This window comes from Manis javanica, chromosome 15 (assembly GCF_040802235.1).
Source record: "Manis javanica isolate MJ-LG chromosome 15, MJ_LKY, whole genome shotgun sequence".
Lineage (NCBI taxonomy): Eukaryota > Metazoa > Chordata > Mammalia > Pholidota > Manidae > Manis > Manis javanica.
The window spans coordinates 88,859,547-88,879,448 of record NC_133170.1 but is presented as its reverse complement, the minus strand read 5'-3'; the positions used below and the strand labels follow the sequence as shown (position 1 = coordinate 88,879,448).

Sequence of the window (19,902 nt, the reverse complement as noted above, 5' to 3'; positions counted from 1 at the left end):
ACAAAATGCCCCCAAAACAGTACCAGGCAGCGTTTAGTGAGAACTAGCGCAGAAGGGAGATGAAAGCGTCCCTGCAGACCCATCACTCCAGGGACACAGCGAGTTCACCAGGCCACCCCCCCCACCCAGGGGAGTAACAGCGGGACCCGGGGTGTATTAGTCAGTAGGTCCTCGGAAGGTCCGTGCGATGTGAACAAGTCACGTGCTCCTAGAACACCTTCGGAGGCTTTTTCCATTAAACAAAACCCCGCACAATTCCAAGTACGATGAACATCTGCGTGCAGTTTTGAATGCACGTTAGCGGAGTTGAGCCTCAGGTGGCGCGACTGCACCGCCGAGGGCTGCAGGGCAGTCACAGGAAGACCTCCAGGAATCCTGGGCTCCGACGAGATGGAGCGCACAGGTGCAGATGGGCGTAGGTGAGCACCGGCGTGCGCAGGTGGGCGACGTGCCTGCCGCCCACGAGGACGACCCCGCGGCCTGCCCGGGACTCTGCCGGACGGGACCCTCCTGCGCCTTACTGCCCGTCAGGGCGCTCGGGTCCCGGAGTGCCGGGCAGGGACCCCGCCTGCACGCCCCGGCGTGCCCCGCGCGTCCCTCGCCGCTGATTGGCTGCGGCCCAGCGGGAGCGGACCCGGGTCAAGGGCGGTGGATTCAAAATGGCGACGTCAGGGGGGCGGTTCCCAACCGAGTCAGGGGAAAGGACGGGGCTTCGGCGCGCGTCCGACCGCGCCCGCACCCGGCGGGGTTGCTGGCACGTGCTGAGCCGCACTTACGAGTCCACGCCGGCGCAGAGGGCCGAAGCCGCTGCCGTCTGTCTCCGCTCCCCGACCTCCACCTTTCTGCGCCGCCGTTCCCGCTCATCCCCCGTTTCCTCCCCGGGCTCCTCGCGGGCACCCGGGAGCTAATGGAGCTGGCAGGAGCTCCGCCCTGCGCGCACCCCCGTCCCGACGTCCGGGTTCGTTCGCCCCCGCCGCTGTCGCGCAGACACGTCGGCCCCGAGGCCAATCAGAGGGCAGCACTGCTGCCCCCGCACATGCGCGCTCCTGGCGCCCGCCGGCGGGCCTCCCGCCGGGGGTGACGCGCCCCCTCTTTCGGGCCGGTGGGCGGTGTGGCTGCGCCCTGGTCCCCGGCCGGAAGGAGGGGCTGCGCTGCCGGAGGAGCAGCCGACCTCCCGGAGGGGCCTGTGAGCGCCCGGAACGGGAGGTGCTCCACTCCGGCCCTTTTCCGGCTGAGACGGCCGTCCTGCCTCCGGGCAGCTGGCGCCAATGCCCACGCCCGAGACGGTGGGGGTAAGAGCAGGGCCTCACAGAGACCCAGGGCCTGGGCGGCCGGAGGGGAGCGCGGGAGAAGGGCGCAACCCCAGGGAGTGCCAGGGCGGCTCGTGGGGGGAGTGGGGTGGCAGACCCGGCCCGCGGAGCCCAGAGGTGCAAGGGCAGAAAGCCACTGGGAGCGCGGCGGCTCCTGGACCTGTGTGTTCTCACCACTGAGGACACTGCGGAACGGAAGCCCGGGTGTAATACAGCAGCCTCAAGTTTGCAGCTATTGGGCTGTGCAGCATGGGTCCATTCGGGTGCCTCTACCTTAGAGCTGCTCCCTGGACCAAAGAGTGTTAGGGATCCCGTGCTGGCAGAAGCTCTGGAGGGGCAAACTGAGGCCCTGCGGCAGGAAGGGCAAACCCAGACCTGGAACACACACCCACTCCTGACAGGACAGCGTGTGGACCCCAGACTGGATGGGTCTCCTCTGACCAACTCGCCAGGTCGCCTGTGGTCTCCTTGAGGAAAAGAATTCGGTGAGGATGCAGTTTTAAATGACACCCAGATAAGGAGAGGGAAGAATGGTTCAGTGACAGGAAAAAAAAGTCTTTTCTCAAGTGGAAAGGATGATTAAGGTTTTGAAAATTTGAGTCAACCATTCCAAATACAAGTGGTTGTTAAAGTGGTTGTTAAAGACGAATTTGCTGTAATTCCTGCTCAAGTTTTGCTGTGAATATAGAACTACCCTAAAAAATAGTCTTAGAACTTTAAAAAGAAAAAAAAGAATGTGACTTTCATTCTGAATTGATGTGTGTGTGGGAGTCTGAGGTCACATGAAATCATTGTTCCCTAACTCCAAACTTTACTTGAACCTGTTTGTTCAGATAAGGAAACAATGTAAGAGTTTTATGCTGAGCCTAAGCTTTTGATTAACAATCAAATGCTTTCCGTGTAATCAGGCTCTGCTGAGGCTGATAAAGCTGACTAGTTGGCATTAATCCAAAGCATCTCTCCTGCAATCTTGTTGCTTTAACGTAACTGTACCTGGGTGAGTGTTCCCAGCCTGCTTGGCCTGGCAGAGCAGCGACGCTCTCCAAGTGAGTACTTCACCTAAATGCCACAGCCCCTCGGTGCCTCATCTCATCACTGTCAGTGACACTCTGTCAACCATTAAAAGGAAAATTCCAAGCAATGCCCGATGTTTGAGTAAATAGAACACATTTAAGTTGCTGGACTAGGAAACCAGAGTCCAGTCAGATGACTAGTCGAAACTCCAGAAGAGATATGGGAAGCCACCAAACAGCTGTGCCTCAGTTTCCCTCTGTGAGAAGTGAACCTTGGCCACTGCAGATCCAGGCCAGCTGAAGAGCTAGATAGGATGACAGTACTGCAGGTGGCCTGCACTAGAGACGGAGGCATGAACAGCCTTGTACGGAGCGCCAGGCAGACGTCACGGGGTCCTGTCTCACCGACCCAGCCCCAGCCTTTACCTGAGCAGGGCCGTGTGCTCCCTTCCACTTCAGACTGAATGAAGGCGATGGTGCCCCGCCTTGAACGTGCTGTGGCGATGCCAGACTGTCGAGGTCTTGGGGCGACACAGAGCAAAGAAGGCAGCGGGAGTCGTCATGGAGGGTGCTCAAAAGAAGCCTCTTTATTCTGCATAAAGCTGTATTTTTTACTGTTATTGTGCTGATTCATGGTTGCATAAGCATTGAAGACGCGCATGCTTGTGGCCTTCATGGCCCCATGTCCAGCCTTCAAAGCCCTTACCTAGCTTCTTACTCATGGGTACAACATGCTGTGTTTTCAAGATTTCATGGATAAGGCCAGACATCGTGGGTGAAGCAACGGACAGCTGTCCTATATAGAACAGTAGGGAAGAGGGAGGGGGTGGGTGCTTCCCTACCCTGACAGATGCTCATCTTTAAACTTAAGTGAGAATGGATTCTAGGCAACCACAGAGATGTCAGGGAGAGCTGGAAACTCAGTCACCGGAAAGCATTTCTCCTAGTCAGACCCAGCCCTTCGTGTGATGAGTGGTGCAAAGAATTGTGTGGTTTAAGCGAATATGAGACAGGTCTCATAAAACCTGGGGTTAGCCAGGCAGCACCACCAAACCGCGGGGTTGTACTTCCCCAGAGCAGTAACCCTAACCCAGGTCTATGCCTGAATCTCAACCTTTGTGTGTCGCAATACATTTAAACCCACATGGGGACCCAGAAGCAGTTTGTGCACATCCTTGGGTCAGTGCTTTTCAAACTGTGTTCCTCAGAACTCTAGAATTATTTCCATGGCCATTGTAGACAGGTTCTGTAAATGTTAGCTATGAGTCTTAACTTTTTTAACAATTGAAAAGCTGTCTGGATAAATTCCCTCACCCTCAAGGAGAGAAACAGTCCTTAGGCATGGGCTGTGTGTAGCAGCTTCCTCCCATAGGACAGTGTGAAAGGAAGAGAAAAACAGTAACTGTAGAGTGGAGACACATGATAGACACATCTCAGCCAGGTGGCCCAACATCAGCATCACAGCAAAGTCCAGGCTGACCACATGTACCTGGGCAGGATGGGACGAGGATACCTCAGTCTTCCAACCCAAGCCCCAGTCCAGTCATGAGAAAACACACAAATTCCAGTAGTAAAGGAACACCCTACAGAATATATGGCAAACACTCAAAGCTGTCAAGGGGCCCAAAAGCCAGAGCCAAAGGAACAGGGTTGGCTGAAAGTCACGTAGTGTCCAGATGGGTTCTTAGAACAAGAGGGGCACTGCAAAATTACTGCAAACAAAGGAAATGTGAGCTCAAGACAATGTATCAGACTGGGTTCACTGATCTAACAAATGTATCACACCAATGTTAGTGATGTGCAAACTCCACCTTCTCAATTTTTCTGCAAATGTAAAATTGTTTTAAAACACAAAGTTATTTTGTTCAACCATCTAACAAACTCATACCCCTTGGGATGTATTATGTACACCTCTGGGATCACATCCTAGCTGCCTTGAGTGGCTCAGCTAAGTTAACCAGCTTTTGTGTTCATGGAGACCTCCTGTTTGAGTGGTAGTGCCATGATACCTGTAAAACCATAAGTACTGAAGGATATGAGCCATTTAAAGAACTTTTAGCCCAATTTTGGCCATCAGATGCAAGTTTCTGTGTCAGTTATGTTGAGGGGGCTGTAAATGTGCTGGCCGCCTGCCCCTGCCCCAACCCAGGACCACTATCACCAGTTCCAATCTCAAACCTGTTACCCCCACTTCATTAGGCAGGCTGACTTTTTGTAAACCTGGAATGTAAGCCCACGCAGGTGAAGGGCCCCTTTTGTCTGTTTTGTGCCCTCAGAGGGCAGCACCGTTTGTAGAAGGCTCCCCTTGCTGGGTGAGCCCCTCCCCACCCACAGCTGGTGGGGTGGGGGAGTGGTAGCTGCCATCTGGGCGCTGGCCTGGCTGAGGGTTCTGGCCTCAGGTGCCCCAACCTCTCAGCCTCCGGAACCACCCCACCCACCCTCTCCAAGCTGGAGTCTCTGCCAGGCAGTCCCAACGCTGGAGTCACATCACTGCCCGGAGGGGTGATATCCCGAGTACCCATATGCCCTGTGAGGTCCAGCTGGGTGTCTGGAAGTGGGCCACTGTGAGCCCCCACCCGGAAAGCTCCTAGGCAGGTAATTGGCCAGTTACCTGTTTCTGTCCCTTCTGCCACCCAGAATTTCTTGAAATCTGCAGCCCTGTCCTCCTAGTGTTGGGGCTTCACAGGGACCAGGCATGGGGTAGCTGGCCTTTGTAGGCCTGGCTGTCAGTACCTTCTTCCCCAGAAGGAGGCAGCTGTGCTGGGGCGTCCCAGGCCAGGGAGGTGGAAGGACACGTCCAGACTCAGGCAGACGGGGCTGGGGGTCCACTGGTGAAGCCCTCAGGGGTCAGTCTGGAGACAAGGAGGCTCAATCAAGACCGACACAGAGGGGATGGAGGGCTTGGAGCTGGGGCTGCCCTGGAGGACGGGTCTGCCAGGGCACCTGCTGCTCAGCGTCAATGGTCCTGGGCCTTCCAGCTGCTCCTTGGAAAATGCAGAAGGGCAGGATGCACATCAGAAGGTACCTCCATGCCTTTCCCATAGCGTTGTGTGGTTGCACAGGGACATGATGCATTTAATGTAACTCATCTATGCCAGACACCTGGATAAAAGAAAACGTGAAGGAAATGGTCTGTAGTTGTGAGACTGATTCACTTGCCACAGAGGGGCAGTGACTTGCTCAGGACCACCAGGTGAGGCCACTGCCCCTCCCAGCCCAAGGCCAGTCCTGGGTGCCTGCACCACCCCAAGCCCCACCTGTGAGCAGGAACCCCAGCCTTGGGCACTCAGTGTATGTCCCGACCCCCAGACCCGCTAAGCCACAGAGAGAGAGGAGCAGGGACGCTTGGGGCCTGGTCCAGGGGCCCCGGCCTGCCTGCCCCACCCTCTGGGCATTGGCCCCCAGGTTTTCCCCAGGCTGATTCAAAGACTGCACCTCCTCAAGGAAGCCCTCAGGGTGCCACACCGCACTCCGTGTCCACCAGTGAGGAGAGGGACTCTGGGGTGCCCCCTCTCTGGACAGGGGAGGGGCTCACAGAGCTCAAGGGTGACACTTCGCCTCCCCTTTGACCTGGAAGCTTCTGAGGTCTGCCTGGCAAGAAACCACCAGGAATCCATTCACCACCCCCTACAGCTGTCACCAGCCATCCGGGGACCTGGGTAGGCCTCCGAGCATGGCCGTGGCACGTTCTGTGGGTGGAGTGGGAAGTCGCAGATCCCTGAGAGGAGGCCCTGGTCCTGACCATTTGCTGCTTTGCAGGCCTTCCCTGAGAGAGACAGGATGTGAGCCTGCAGAGGCTGGAGGGCAGGTGCAAGGGAGGGACGGTGACTGCCTGCAGGTGGGCAGTGACCAGGGGCCCTGTCTCAGGAGGGGCCCCCTAAGGTCTGAGTTCAGGTCTCATTCCAGCAGGAAGCAGTCAGAAGGAGCAGGGGTCAGTGTTCTGTCCTCAGACGGGGCCCTTCCTTGGGCCCGGGGGCTGGAGCAGAGAAGCAAACCCAGCTCAGGAATGGGTGAACTGGTGCCTGGGGCCCCATGGGTACTGCAGGACCCTTTGGGGTGCGGACTCTGGGGCCCAGGGCCTGGATAGCCGAGCAAGTCAGGCTCTGGGATCTGTGAGTTCTCTTCGTAGGCTTCCCCGCAAGGAAGGGTATACAGTGAAAGAGAAGTGGAAAAGGGCGTACTGTGTCCCTCAGGTGACCGCTGGTGCCCTCTTGTGGCCGTGGTCGGCACGGCTCAGCGGCACCGTGTGCATAGCCGGGGCTCTAGAGGAGAGTCCGTCCCAGTGGAGCAGCCCTTGGGGCTGTGGGATGACCAGGCAACACTCGGCTTGCAAGGCTTCTGCTCTGTGCCCGCGGTGGGTCTGCAGCCGCTCGTGAACTGCAGAGGGTAGGATCCCTGAAGGCCTGTGGGTAGCCTGGCCCTGGCCCTTCCTTCCCCCAGGATTCTGAGCCAGCAGGTCTGGGCAGGGCTGGAGAGTTGGCTTTTTTAACTGGCTCCCAGGGTATGGTGGGGCCATGGTTTCTGGAACACACTGAGCAGCTCAGCTCAGAGCGAACCCTTGGGGGTGGGTGCGGCTGAAGCACAGTGAGAAGTCACCTAGTTGTGTGGATGTGTGGAGGGGGCTGGGGGTGGGTTTGAGGGCCATCCTGGGTCAGAGACGGTGACAGAGCTCCAAGCCTGGTGACAAAGGAAATGGGGGGTTTCCAGTGGTGTGAATGGCGGGCTGTGACCAGACAGGGGGTGCTGCTTGAACCTGACAGCCCGTGCTCAGTGCACAGAGGTCCTAGCACTGCCATCCAGCCCTGAGCAGGGGTCTCAAACCCATAGAGGCCCCCGCCTCCGGGGTGCCCACATTCGGGACCTGCTGTATGCGCCAACTAATGCTCTCCCCAAGAGCTGGGTCTCGTTCCCAGCGAGATGAGCATCCTTGTGTTTTGTTCTCCACACATCTTTGCAATTTCTGTTTTGGGTCAAGATTCCATGGTCACTGTTCATCGTCACCCACCAGGCAACAACTCTCTCCTGGCAGGATGTTGTCAAGTAGGGACGTATTGTTTGCCATGAATTGGAACTCCGCACTGTCAGGCTGCCAGGTGGGCAGCGATGCGCCATCCCAGGAGGGGTATCTCAGGACATGTCTGCGCCAGTGCAGACAGACCTGGAGGGCACTGTGGTAGATGACAGGAGCCAGACTCAGAACGACAAATGTGGCTTGATTCCACCTTTATGTGGAATCCAAAATAGTCAAACTTGAAGGAATAGAACTTAGATTCCATCTGGCATCTGGGATGCCTTTTCTCCAGGGACTCCTTCTCATCCTCCAATGTCCTGCTTTTCTAAATCTGTGCTGACTGGGTGGGGACATCCATGTCTAGGCTGAGCTGTGGGCTGTTGCTGACCTGTCTCCTGGGGGTGGCTGGGCTTCTCTTGTGCTCACTTTCACATTGCTGGCACAGAGCACCCCATATGAGTTGCACAGGAAGGCCTCAGTAACTGCTCACTGAAATGGGCCTTGTTCCCTAGAACCAAAGACTAGGGGATGCATTTCTGGAAGCATGCCTTCCAACAATCAGAGAATACCAGCAGAGGTTCCTCCAGGGAGCTACAGGTGAGGCAGACAGTTGACAGCAGAAGCAATCATGTCCATCCGGGACGCAGGGCTCCTGCACCTCACGTCATACCAGTGGCAGTCCCCCAGATGCTGGCACTTGCTGTCTTGTTCCCCCACTGGCACCACTTCTGCTTTATTCCTTAGAACATTGTAGTAACAGACCACACAGTTAGTGAAACCATTCCCTCTGGGGTGGCACAGGGTTGAGCCACTCTTTTCCTATTAAATCCAGGCCTGCAAGAAGCACCCTCACCCTGGTCTCCACATGCAAGTGTGAATTTCTCCAGGGTGGGCCTACGAAGGCAGATTGCTCAGTTATGATAGCCCCTCCTTCAGCTTTATTAGGGACCACGGTGCTAATTATTTCTTTTATTATGCAGATGAAATTAAAGGTGGATCAATGTATCAATTTTGTTGAGGGTTTGTGCTTTTCTGCTTTTGTTTTTAAATTCATTTTCTATAATCGCCTGTATTTCCCTCTAACCATGTTATTTTCTTTGCTTTTCACCTTTAGTTTTGTGATCTAGCTGGAGTTTGAGTGCATGTGGGGTGTGAGGTAGGGATCGAATGCTTAGCCCCCGCTCAGCCCCAGATACACAGCTGGCTTTCTCAGCACTGTTCATGGAGCATTTTCCAAAACATGTTGACTGCTTTTGATTCTCTCTCCTACTGTACTGGCTGGGAAGGAGGCACAGGGCTGGTGGAGGCACAGGGCTGGTGGTGAAGCAGAGGCCAGAAGGTGCTCACTTGACCTTGGCCAGAAATGGAGTAAAATGCCAGGGCACATTCTGGGCCTAGGTATTGCCTGCTCTGTGGGGCTGGTCCCTGCCATCCCCTAACTTGCGGTCAGAGCCCTCTGTGCTGGGCTTGGCCTCTGTGCTCTGTGCTCAGATCCCGACTTCAGGGCAGGTGGCCTGGGCTTGATCCCAGGTTTTAGGGAACCTTTCCTGGAATAGCCACTCCTACCTAAGGAATGGTTAGTATCTCAGGCATCCAGCTGTGCAAGCTCTTCCTCATTTGGAAGTATGAGATTTGTTCTTTCACTCTTTTTTGAACTCTTATTTTTATTCTTCAAGGAGGTTGTCTTCCTGAGAAGTACAAGTTATCTTTTAGATGCAGGCAAGCGCTTGCCCAGAAGAGTAAGCGGGGATCTGGGGCGCCCACCATGGAACGCACGGGGACTGTGGAGGCTGGGAGTAAGGGTTGACTGCAGAGGAGCTGCTCCATCTTCATATTCACTTACACAGGCTTCAGGGTCAGGTGATCTGTATGGTATGTTGTAGTTTATAGGAACCAGGGAAGGTGATGACGCAGAGTTAAAGCAGCGTTGAGGAGTCTTGGACATTCCTCAGTCCAGGGCTCCTTTGTACCTCTTACTGTTTGCTGTACCTGGGGCACATTTTTACTTTATGTGAGCTTCTGTTTCAACAGCCATAAAATTAGAATTCTTTGGTGTCCCCCTCAAGAGGATGTCATGAAATGAACAAGATAAAGGACATAGGCATTGGCAGAATGCCTGGCAGAACTAGGCACTCAACAAATGATACCTGGGGTGCTTCTTTTTTTCTTGACTGCGGGAAAAATGTCCAGGGGCCATGTTTGATCCGACAAAGCTCATCACTACGGAGGTGGCAACTAAACTAAGGGGCACGTGACCCGGTCTGAGCCACGGGCCTGGGAGATGTTTGGAGAAGGCAGAGGAACAGGGAGGTTTCCACCGCCCCGCCGCCCTCTGTCAGGTCCCCTGGTGGGGGGTGGGCCCAGTCACAGGATCACACTTGCTGTTTGGCTTTGAGTTCGGACTTTCAGTCTGATTCTTTGGGGATCAGAGCTCTGGACAATTCATTCTGGAGACTCAAATGTGCTTTTCTTTCTGAAAGGTTCTGAAATCCAAATTCAGCCTCCTGAACTTCAAACTCAAAGTGCCGAGGAGCTGAGGTTCCTGTCCTCCTCTCCTGACCTTGCAGCCGGGAGACTCTGGCCCTGCATTCAGCACCCTGCCATCCCTTCTCTTCTTGGAAACAGTCTGTGTCAAGTTTTCACGAGGGACATGTGCAGTGCTGTGTGGCCTCTCACAGGACCATTTAACCACCGGCTTACAGCATGTGCATCCTCTGCCCCCACGCTCCCGTCGGAGTGACCTTCCTGCTCTCTGGTGGGAGCATTATTGCACAACAAATTAAGGAGTAAGTGACAGGTGGAGCCATCCTGCGAGATGCCAGAAACCTTCCATGCCAACCACTCCGTTTGTTTCCACCCTGGCCCTTTGCCCTGGAGCTGCTTCTGTACAGACCATCTGGGCTTGTGCTGCCTTTGACAGTTTTCTCACACTGGTCACAATGTTCTCAATACTTCTGATTCTGGCAGTTCTGGGCAATGTTTACCACTGCTCCTTTGAAAATGGTCTCTGTAGACTTGGCCAACTTGACATGTGTCCTGTTTGCCTTCCTCAACGGTTCCCAGGCATGGACAATGGCTGCTTTCTCCCGAAATGCTTCCATTTAGAGTCATTTTTGGGTCTCCTACCGCAGTGTCTGCTGACTCAGCCAAATTTCCACTTCCCCAATTAGCTTTATTTGGAGATCAACCACAAATGTCCAACATTGACACCTATTTTGGAAACATTAAACAATAAATTCATTGCAGATATAACACTCCCTTTCAGGGACAAAAAAGCTGATTCAGTCCATTTTCTACCTTCTTTACTTTTCCAGGCACATCAGCTGTTCTTGCCGAAGCTAATGCCCAAGCCTCCTCATAGGCCATGAGAATTCAGGATATAGAATTAAATTAAGAATCTGTATCTCCCATGTCCACACACAGTAGTTTGAGTTAAAGATAGCCTCTAGAGGTACTGAAATATAACTATCAAATACTACAGGTGAGGTTATGCCTATGTGGGCCACCTTTCATACCAGAAATGGAAAGATATTGTCTAATATCAACAAATACAGTTAAAATGGTGTCAGCTCATGACTAGATAAATCATAAGGATAGACACCAGAAGAACTGGGACGTAACAACCTGCTCTTGGGGAAGACTAGCTTTTCATCTTAAGCTCATTTGCACATAGAAAATCATGGGGTGACATTCCTTTGACAAAATTAAAATACTGGTTTTCAGGAGTTTTGCATCCGCCTTGAAAGCAAAGGGAAGCTGTCAGACCCAACATGTGATAAAGGTTGGGGCCTGGGGCAGGGTGAGGGGGCGTCTTCCTCGGAGGTGCCCCGCTAGGGGCTGCCCAGGTGAGGGGCTCCTGGCGGACCCAGCAAGCCCTCCGTGGAGTGATTCCTGGCACTCGTCTGTGGGTTTCCAGCCAGGTGGTCTATGAGAGCCACGGGGAGAGCCTCCTTCACTGCCGTGTCTCAAGGGCTTAAAGCCTGGTCACCACTGTCAAACCCTAAGGTTCTGGGCTCTGCCGCCAGGCTCCCAAGCCTAAATCCCATCTCTGTTTCAGGGCTTTCCCCCCCAGAGCTTGCACATGATCCTGTCCTATATGATTGTAAGGTTGCTTTGCAAAAATGGAATTCACAGAAACGTTTACTCACTCTGACACTGAAAAAAACCAAAAACCCAGCCAACCAAATGAAACCCCAGTGATCAAAGGGCTCCTAGTGGGGCTCGAGTGCCCTGCTCACCTCGCTGGTCCTTAGACGTGCCGTGCGACTGGTCTCGCTCTCTGCTTGGGCCCTGGAGGGGATGGTGAGGCCCTAGCTGGCCCGACCCTCTGTGTGCTATGGGTAGGCCGTCGAGCTCCGTTAGACTCAGACTCATGTCCTCCAACCTTGTTGCCAGTTACTGTCCGTGGGCTCTGCCCATCATTCCTTGGTGTAGTCAGCACTTCTCCCACCTGATTGCCCATCAGGAACACCTGGGGAGTTCAAACTGTGCATAGGTTCTCAGATCGTTGGGCGGTAGGCCTGGGAACCTGCATTTGTAATGCACCCTCCAGGAGGACCTGCTGCAGCCAGCAGTGTCATCCTCAGGGCAGCCTTTGGGAACTGCTGGATGGAAGGTCTCACGGGTCCTCTGAGCGCTCTGGTCTTGTGATCCTTGATTCAGCAAATATTCACCTAGCACAGACAGAGTAGCTTGTCAGCGGGAGGTCCGACAGGGGCTTCCGGGGCTGCTGGCTGCTCACAGCAAGACACTGCGTGCACGCCCACCCGAGGAGCCCAGCCTGCACCCTGCCTCTCAAGTTGCGGCTGCTTTCGACAACTGGCAGGACCTCCCACGGGAAGAGTCCCAGCCCTGCTTTGCCCATCCCCTCTCGGTGACGGGTAAAGAACTTGCCCTTTTAGGAAACCATTTTGGCAGGATTGGGACTTCAGTGTCTGCAGTACTGGCCAGAACGTGACGGATACAAGAAACACTCTGGGGAGAAAAGAAATCTGGCTGAATTTGGAGGGTTTATTTTATTGTGGTAAAATATATCTGACATAAAATTTACTATCTTGACCATTTTTAAGTGTACAGTTCAGTGACATTGAGCACATTCAAGTTGCTGTGTCCACGTCTTCACCAGTCCCCTGCAGAATGTTTTCATCGTCCCCATTGGTACCCACTAAGCATTAATTCTCATCTCCGCCCCAGCCCGTGGCAATCATCACTCTACTTTCTGTCTCTATGGACGTGATAACTCTAGGCACCTCATATATGTAGGATTGTAGAGTATTTGCCCTTTTGTGGCTGGCTTATTTCACAAAACATGATGTCCTCAAGGTTTATCCTTGATGCTCATGTGTCACAATTTCTTTCCTTTTTTAGGGCTATATAGCATCCCTTTCTATGTACAGACCACATTTTGTTTGTCCATCTGTCAATGGATATTTGGCTCATTTCTGTCTTTTGGCTGCTGTGAACAGTGCTGCTAGGAACATGAGTGTGCAAATATCTGTCCAAGTCCCTGCTTCAATTCCTTCAGGTGTATACCCAGAAGTGGAATTGCTGGGTCATTTGGTAACTATTTTTAACTTATTTAGGATGCACCACCCTGTTTCCCACAGTAGCTGCACCAGTTTACAGTCCCACAGCAGTGGCCACAGTTTTAGTTTCCTCCACATCCTCACTAACACCTGTTACTCTGTTCTTTTTTTTTAAGTTTTAAAAAATAGCACCCATCCTAGTGGGTGTAGTTTTCATTTGAATTTCCCTACTGATTGGTGATGTTGAGCATCTTTTTATGTGATTATTGGCCATTTATATATTTTCTTTGGAGTAATGACTATTTAAATATTTTACCCCATTTTTGATAGATTCTTTTGAGGGGTGTTGAGTTATAGGAGCTCTTTATATATCCTGGATATTAACCATTTTCATGTATATGATTTGTAATATCTTCTCTCATTCCATGAATCACCTTTCACTTTGTTGCAAGTCCCCTTTGATGCACTGATTTGTCTTCTTTTTCTTTTGTTTCTCATGCTCTGGATGTCATATCCAAGGAATCATGCCAACGCCATGAACTTTTATGCTACATTTTCTTCTAAGAGTTGTATGGTTTTAGCTCTTAAGTTTAGGTCTCATATACATTTTGAGTTATGTTTGTAGATGGTATGAAGTAAGCGTCCATCTTCATTCTTTTGCATGTGGATATCTAGGTTTCCCAGCGTCTCGGGCATCCTTGTGCTGTGTTAACCATCTGTTGAAAAGACTCTTTTCTCAATTGAATGGTCTTGGTACCCTTGTCAAAAATCATCTGACCATATATGTAAAAGTTTATTCCCAGGTTCTATTCATTAATCTGTATGTCTTTCTTATACCAGGACCATCCTGTTTTAATCACTATATGTGTATAGTCAATTTGAAATCAGGAAATATGAGACCTCCAACCTTTTCTTCTTCTCAAGGTTATTTTGGCTATTCATTGAGATATACATTTTAGATGGAAATTCCTATTTCTGTAGAGTTATCATGGGGGATTTTGCTAGAGATTTCTTTGAAGGTATAGATTGTTCAGGGGTAGGATTGACATCTTAACAATATCAAGTCTTCCTTTCTATTAATATACATGTATTTCCACTTATTTGTGTCTGTTTTAATTTCTTTCATCAGTGTATGGAAGTTATCAGTGTATAACTCTCTCACCTCTTCAATCAAGTGTCTTTCTAAGTATTTTGTTATATTTGATGCTATTGTAAATAGAATTATTTTGTTAATTTCTTTTTCAGATTGTTCCTTGTTAGCATATAAAAATGCAAATGATTTTTGGATACTGATTTTGTATTCTGCAACTGCTGAATTTGTTTATTAGTTCAAATAACTGTGAGTATATGAGCAATCATTAGAGTAATCTACATAGAAGATCATGTTGTCTGCAAACAGAGATAATTTTACTTTTGACTTTCCAGTCTGGATGAATCTTATGTCTTCTTCTTGTCTAACTGCTCTGGCTAGAACTTCCAGAACTATGTTGAGTAAAAGAAAAGTGGGCATCCTTGTCTTGTCCCTGATCTTAACCGAGAAACTTTTTCTCTCTTACCACTGGGTATGATGTAGATTGTGGGATTGTCATATGCGCCTTTATTGTGTTGAGGTTGCTTCTTTCTATTTTGTTGATTTTTTTATCATAAAAGGGTGCTGAAATTTTATAAAAGACTTTATTTTTAGGGAAGTTTTAGGTTCACATAAAAATTGAGCAGAAGGTGAGATTTCCCATATACTCTGTTCCCACATGTGCACAGCCTCCCCTACAATTAACATCTCCCACCAGATGGTACATTTGTTAAAACTGGTGAGCCTACAGTGGCGTCATCATCACAGAGGGTTCACTCTTGGGGCTGTGCATTCTGTGATACGGGCAGATGTATCCGCCATCAGAGTATCATATGGAGTAGGTTTACCGCCCTAAGAGTCATCTATGCTCTGTCTATTTACCCGTTTCCCCCTTAGTCCCTGGCAAATGCTGATCTTTTTCTGCCTCTATAGCTTTGTTTTTCCAGAATGTCCTGTAGCTGGAATCATATAGTGTTTGACCTTTCAGACTGGCTTCTCTCGCTTGGTAACATGCATGTAAGTTCCCTCCATATCCTTTCATAGTTTCATAGCTCATTTCTTTCTAGCTGTGAATGATATTCCATGGTCTGGATGTATCACAGTTTATTCATTTACCTACTGAAAAGTGTATGTCATCTCCTTTGGACCTTTTTTCTGTTGGCAAGTCTTTGATTAGTGTGCAATCTTGGGGATTGTTTTAATATCAGAAAGATGAGAATGGAAAGTGGAGGTAGAGTCAAAACAATTTTAAATTTGGGTAGTAAGAAAAAGGATGGTCCCATTAACAGAGATGATGAAGTTAGGGAGAAAAGGTGGCTTGTGATAAAGAAAGGAAAGAGAGAGAAAGTGGATTGAGAAGAGAAGTGGGCTGAGAGGACAGGAGGGAAAGGGAGAAAGAAAAACATGTGGCTCTGGTAGCAGCTGACGCACTGTGACGCACTCAGCTGTCCCAGCCTCGTGGGGCAGTGCAGTGACTCCCAGCACAAGTCCAGTTCTCTGGGCCAGTATCAGTGACCTCCGGGAATCAAAGCTAGGAGGGGGCTCCAGGGTCTTCCCTCCCTCCCGACTCATCATCCAGTTGTAAAAACAAGCCTCAAATCAAACTCTTCCAAACATTCATGAAATTATTAACAAGCATTAATTGTTAACCAGCAAGATCTGCCGTCCTGTGGTCTCCCCTCTCAGCTCACTGTTCTCCAGCTGGCTACTTAAAAAGGCGGTTCAAGAGTGGAAAGACCAGACTGACCTCGTGCAGGCCTGACTCAGGACAGGAGCCTCCCTCCAGGCAGGAGACGAGGCCAGTGCCGCTGACCCTCGAGCACTGCCCAGGCCTGCAGCTCCTGGCTGGCCTGGCCTAGGGTGGCAGAGTCTGTGCAGCCTTCCTCCAACCAAACCTTTATACTATTTTCACAAACAAAATTAAGTTCTATCAACTCTTGTGCTAATTAAACTTTCTGGTGTAGGTTTCAATAATGATAGACATGACCTCATCTGCTACTTGGCTAATTAGGAGCTTCTGATTCTAATGCAACCCCCTGGGGTGAAGACTCGTGATGAAGGAGCCCTGAGCACTCACAGTTGTGTGGACTCACAGATAGTGGACAATTCATCTGCACAAACACACACATGTCCCACTGTTTATGAGGCAGTATTTTGAAGTACATTACATTGACCAGCATGGTCCAACAGAAACATGTGAGTCACATGTGTAACTTCAAATTATCTTGGAGATACAATATCAAAAGTAAAAAGATTAAGGTGAAACTAATTATAATGATATATTTCATGTTACCAAATATATTCAAAGTATTATTGTTTAAATATATAACTATTACAAAAATTATTAATGAGACTCTTTAATACCAAGTTCATCTTGATCCAGATAAATTTTCAGCAGTTAAATTAAAATGCAATCTTACCAAAACAATAAAGTTCTGTTTAATGAAAAAATGTTTACACTGGTCAGTTTTTAATCATAAAATTCAATGAATTAAAGATTCAATTTCTCACTCACATCAGCTAGACTTCAATGCTCAGTTGCCACAAATAGATACAGAGCGTGTCCATCATCACAGTGGCCTGTGGGACGGTGTTGAAACAGCTTGCTCAGTTTGATGGGAGAAAATATGGCGTGTTTGTGAGTTTGAATCTGATTTTTTTCTCCTTACCTCTAAGAGGAACTCTCCAGCGAGAGGTTGGGAACGATGCTTAAGCTAGAGATGGGGAAACTATCCATCTGAAAGAACATGATCATTGAATTTCTAGAACAGAATAGGAGCTCTTAGAGAGAAGGGGAAAAGGAAAAGCAGAGTGCCAGTGCCTTTTGGAACAGGAGAAAGGGCAGAAAGGAGAATTGCCAAAAGAGAAGGTCAGAGGGAGGGAACGAGGGCTCCACTCAGAGTAGGCAGCTGCTTTGGTAGGCAGAGGAGTCGTCCACACAAATATTTTTAAAGCACCAGTAAGAATTTTAAGGAAAAGGAACTTTAGACAATTAGGAAAAAAATGTGCTTATTACCAGGGAAATAGAATGTGCTGGTCTTTGTTTTCTTGTCCTAGATGGAGGGAAAGGTGGGTAAAAGAATAAAACACATATGATCATGCAGAATTTTAGTTAACCAAGACCCAAGAGGGAACTTTTTATTTGAAAAAGGGAGAGCCAGAGGGCAGGTAGAAGGAGTGACGGGACTTTTCTCCACGCCTGGACTGCCCGCTGCTGATTTCTCATTTGTTTGACAAGTACTCACCCACCTTTGGGGCCCTGACTCACACCTCCTGAAATCCATGGAACGGAGCCCCTGCGTTTCCGTCTGATGTGATGTTTCCTGCCTTCCCAAGCCAGGCAAAGGGTTTAGCCTGCCAGAGAGTCCATCAGTTCCTCTCTCTTTCTTTTCTCTCATACACACATATTTAAAGAGGGATCAAAACTACTAAAAGGTGGAAAATATTTTGGATACGGGTAAGCTGGGCTTAAAGTTTTAGATTTATCTTGAACAAGGGGTCATGACCATGGTCCCATCTCAGTGACTGCACCTCTGGGCAGTACAGCTCCCCTTCTGATCTCGGCCCCAGGTGCTGGCACCCAGGCTGAAGCATATTTCTGCCAGCTACTCCCTGCAGGGCTCTGCTGAGGGACGCAGAGGACAGAGCCAGGGGAAGGCTGCCATGAGGAGGAGGCGAGAGGGACATTGCACAGGGGACTCCTCTCTGAAGGCTGTGCATATCGCAAGCAAATGGATCCAGGACAGACAAGAGCAGGCAGATGTTTCATGGAGGTAGAGATTCCCTCCTTGATTCTAAAGCCACATGTAAAGGTGATGGTGCTTTTTGCATTCACAAAATGTCAGTTTTTGCTTAACATCATGAATGGTGAAATTTAACTTATAGAATACAGAAAACAGACATGCTCATATTTTTAATTTATGTGAATAACAGTGGGTCCATCTTCTCACTCTTGCTGTATTACATCTTTTCTCTTTTCTTTAATAACAGAACTCTTGAGCTGTAACTTGGCGTATGACCATCTGCCTAGACACCACTTCCAGTCCCCTTGCCTCTGGGTGTGACCCAGTGAGTCATGATTAGCTGGGAGGCGAGCAGAAGGATTGTGGGTCAGTGAGGGTATTGAGCAATTCTGCCCTTTCCCTGTTATTTTTTGCCTCTTAACCTTTTATTTGCTATAATTTAAAGCTTACAAGAAAGTTGCATAGTCCAAACCTCCCATATATCAAGGTTCACCAATTATTAACATTTTTCACCACATTTCTATTATCATTTTTTCTTTGTATGTGTATTTTGTTATTATGTTTTTGCCCCTAAATATTTCAGTTGTATTTTCTAAAAACAATAGCATTCTTTTCATAAATACAAGACAATTATACAGATCAGGACATTGAACACTGATACAATAATAACAGTTAAACTATAGTTCACATAAAAATTTCATTCACATAATGTTCATCACAGCAATTGTTTTACCAGTCCAAGATGCAATCCAGAATCACACGGTGTGTTTATTTTAAAATAACTTTATTTCTTTCAGATTTACTGAGATATAATTGGTATAAAAACACCCGAACATAATTAATATATACAGTTTGATGAGCTTGGACATATGCATACGCTCATGTCACCATCACTACACTCGTAGCAATAAACATAACCATCACTTCCCAAAGTGCCCTTGTGTTTCCCTCTTTTTTGTGGTAAGAGCACTTTAGCACGAGATGTACCTCGTTAACAAATTTTTAAGAACACAATACCATATTGTTAACTATAGGCACCATGCTGTACAACAGATCTCTGGAAATTACTCACCTTGTAAAACCAGCTTTAGATTCTTTGAACAACTCCTCATGTCCACCCCCATTCCCTAGTAACCACCATTGCATCGTCTACCTCTCTACCTTGACTATTTTAGATGCTTCGGATAGGTGGAATAATGCTGTATTTGTCCTTCTGGGACTAACTTAATTTACTTAGCATAATGTCTGCCAGGCCCATCCATGGTGTCACAAATGGGATTTCCTTCTTTTTTTTAAAGAGGAATAATTAGTCCATTGTATGTATGTATGGTGGTATATATATATGTATATATATCTATACCATATCCATTCATCTGTTCATGGCAATTTGTTTGTTTCTATATCTTGGCTATTCTGAATAATGCTGAAACTAACATAGGAATACAGCTGATTCTTTGAGATCCTAATTTCAATTATTTTGTATATATATATATATCCAGAAGTGGGATTGCTGGAACATATAGTAGTTCTTTATTAATTTTTTTAAGAAATTCCTTACTATTCCCATAGCAGCCGCACCATTTTACATTGCTATTGACAGTTTATCAGCTCCAATTTCTCTGTCACTTTCCCAACACTTGTTATCTTTAGCTTTTTGATAATAGCCATCCTAACAGGTGTGAAGTGACATCTTATTGTGGTTCTGGTTTGCCCTTCCCTGATGACTAGTGATGCTGAAAATCTTTTTATGTACAGGTTGACCCTTTGTATATCTAGTCAAGTCCTTTGACCATTTTTAAATTGGGTTATTGGGTTTTTTTCTCTGTTGAGTTTTAGGAGTTCTTTATTACGGAAGTTAACTGCTTATCGTATATATGCAGATGTTTTCTCCCTTTGTGTAGATTATCTTTTCACCCTGTTGGTTGTTCAGAAGCACTTTGGTTCGATGTGGCCCCACTTACCTGTTTTTGCTTTTGTTGCCTGTCCTTTTGTTGTCATAGTCAAGAAATCATTGCCAAGACCAGTGTCAAGTTTTCCCCTATGTTTTCTTTTGGAAGTTTAGGGTTGAAAATCTTTACTCAAAATTTTACTCCATCTTTAGTTAATTTTTGTTATGGTGAAAGATAAGGGTCCAATTTTTTTCTGTTGGGTGTGGACATACAGTTTTCTCAAGACTATTTATTGAAGAGATTATTTTTCTGCATTGTTTATTCTTGGCACCCTCATTGAAA

The 19,902-nt window shown here is 48.6% G+C and overlaps 1 long non-coding RNA gene across 2 annotated transcripts; it reads left to right on the top strand.

Moving 5' to 3' along the window:
• Nucleotides 1-23: 23 nt before the first annotated feature.
• LOC108387635 (uncharacterized) lies at nt 24-12,383 on the top strand. 2 transcript variants are annotated; one of them, XR_005056900.2, is made up of 2 exons: nt 24-6,677; nt 9,815-12,383. It is a non-coding gene; the product is annotated as an uncharacterized lncRNA (long non-coding RNA). The 2 variants fall into 2 exon arrangements; XR_012125344.1 differs by having other exon boundaries at nt 24-6,709.
• Nucleotides 12,384-19,902: the final 7,519 nt, after the last annotated feature.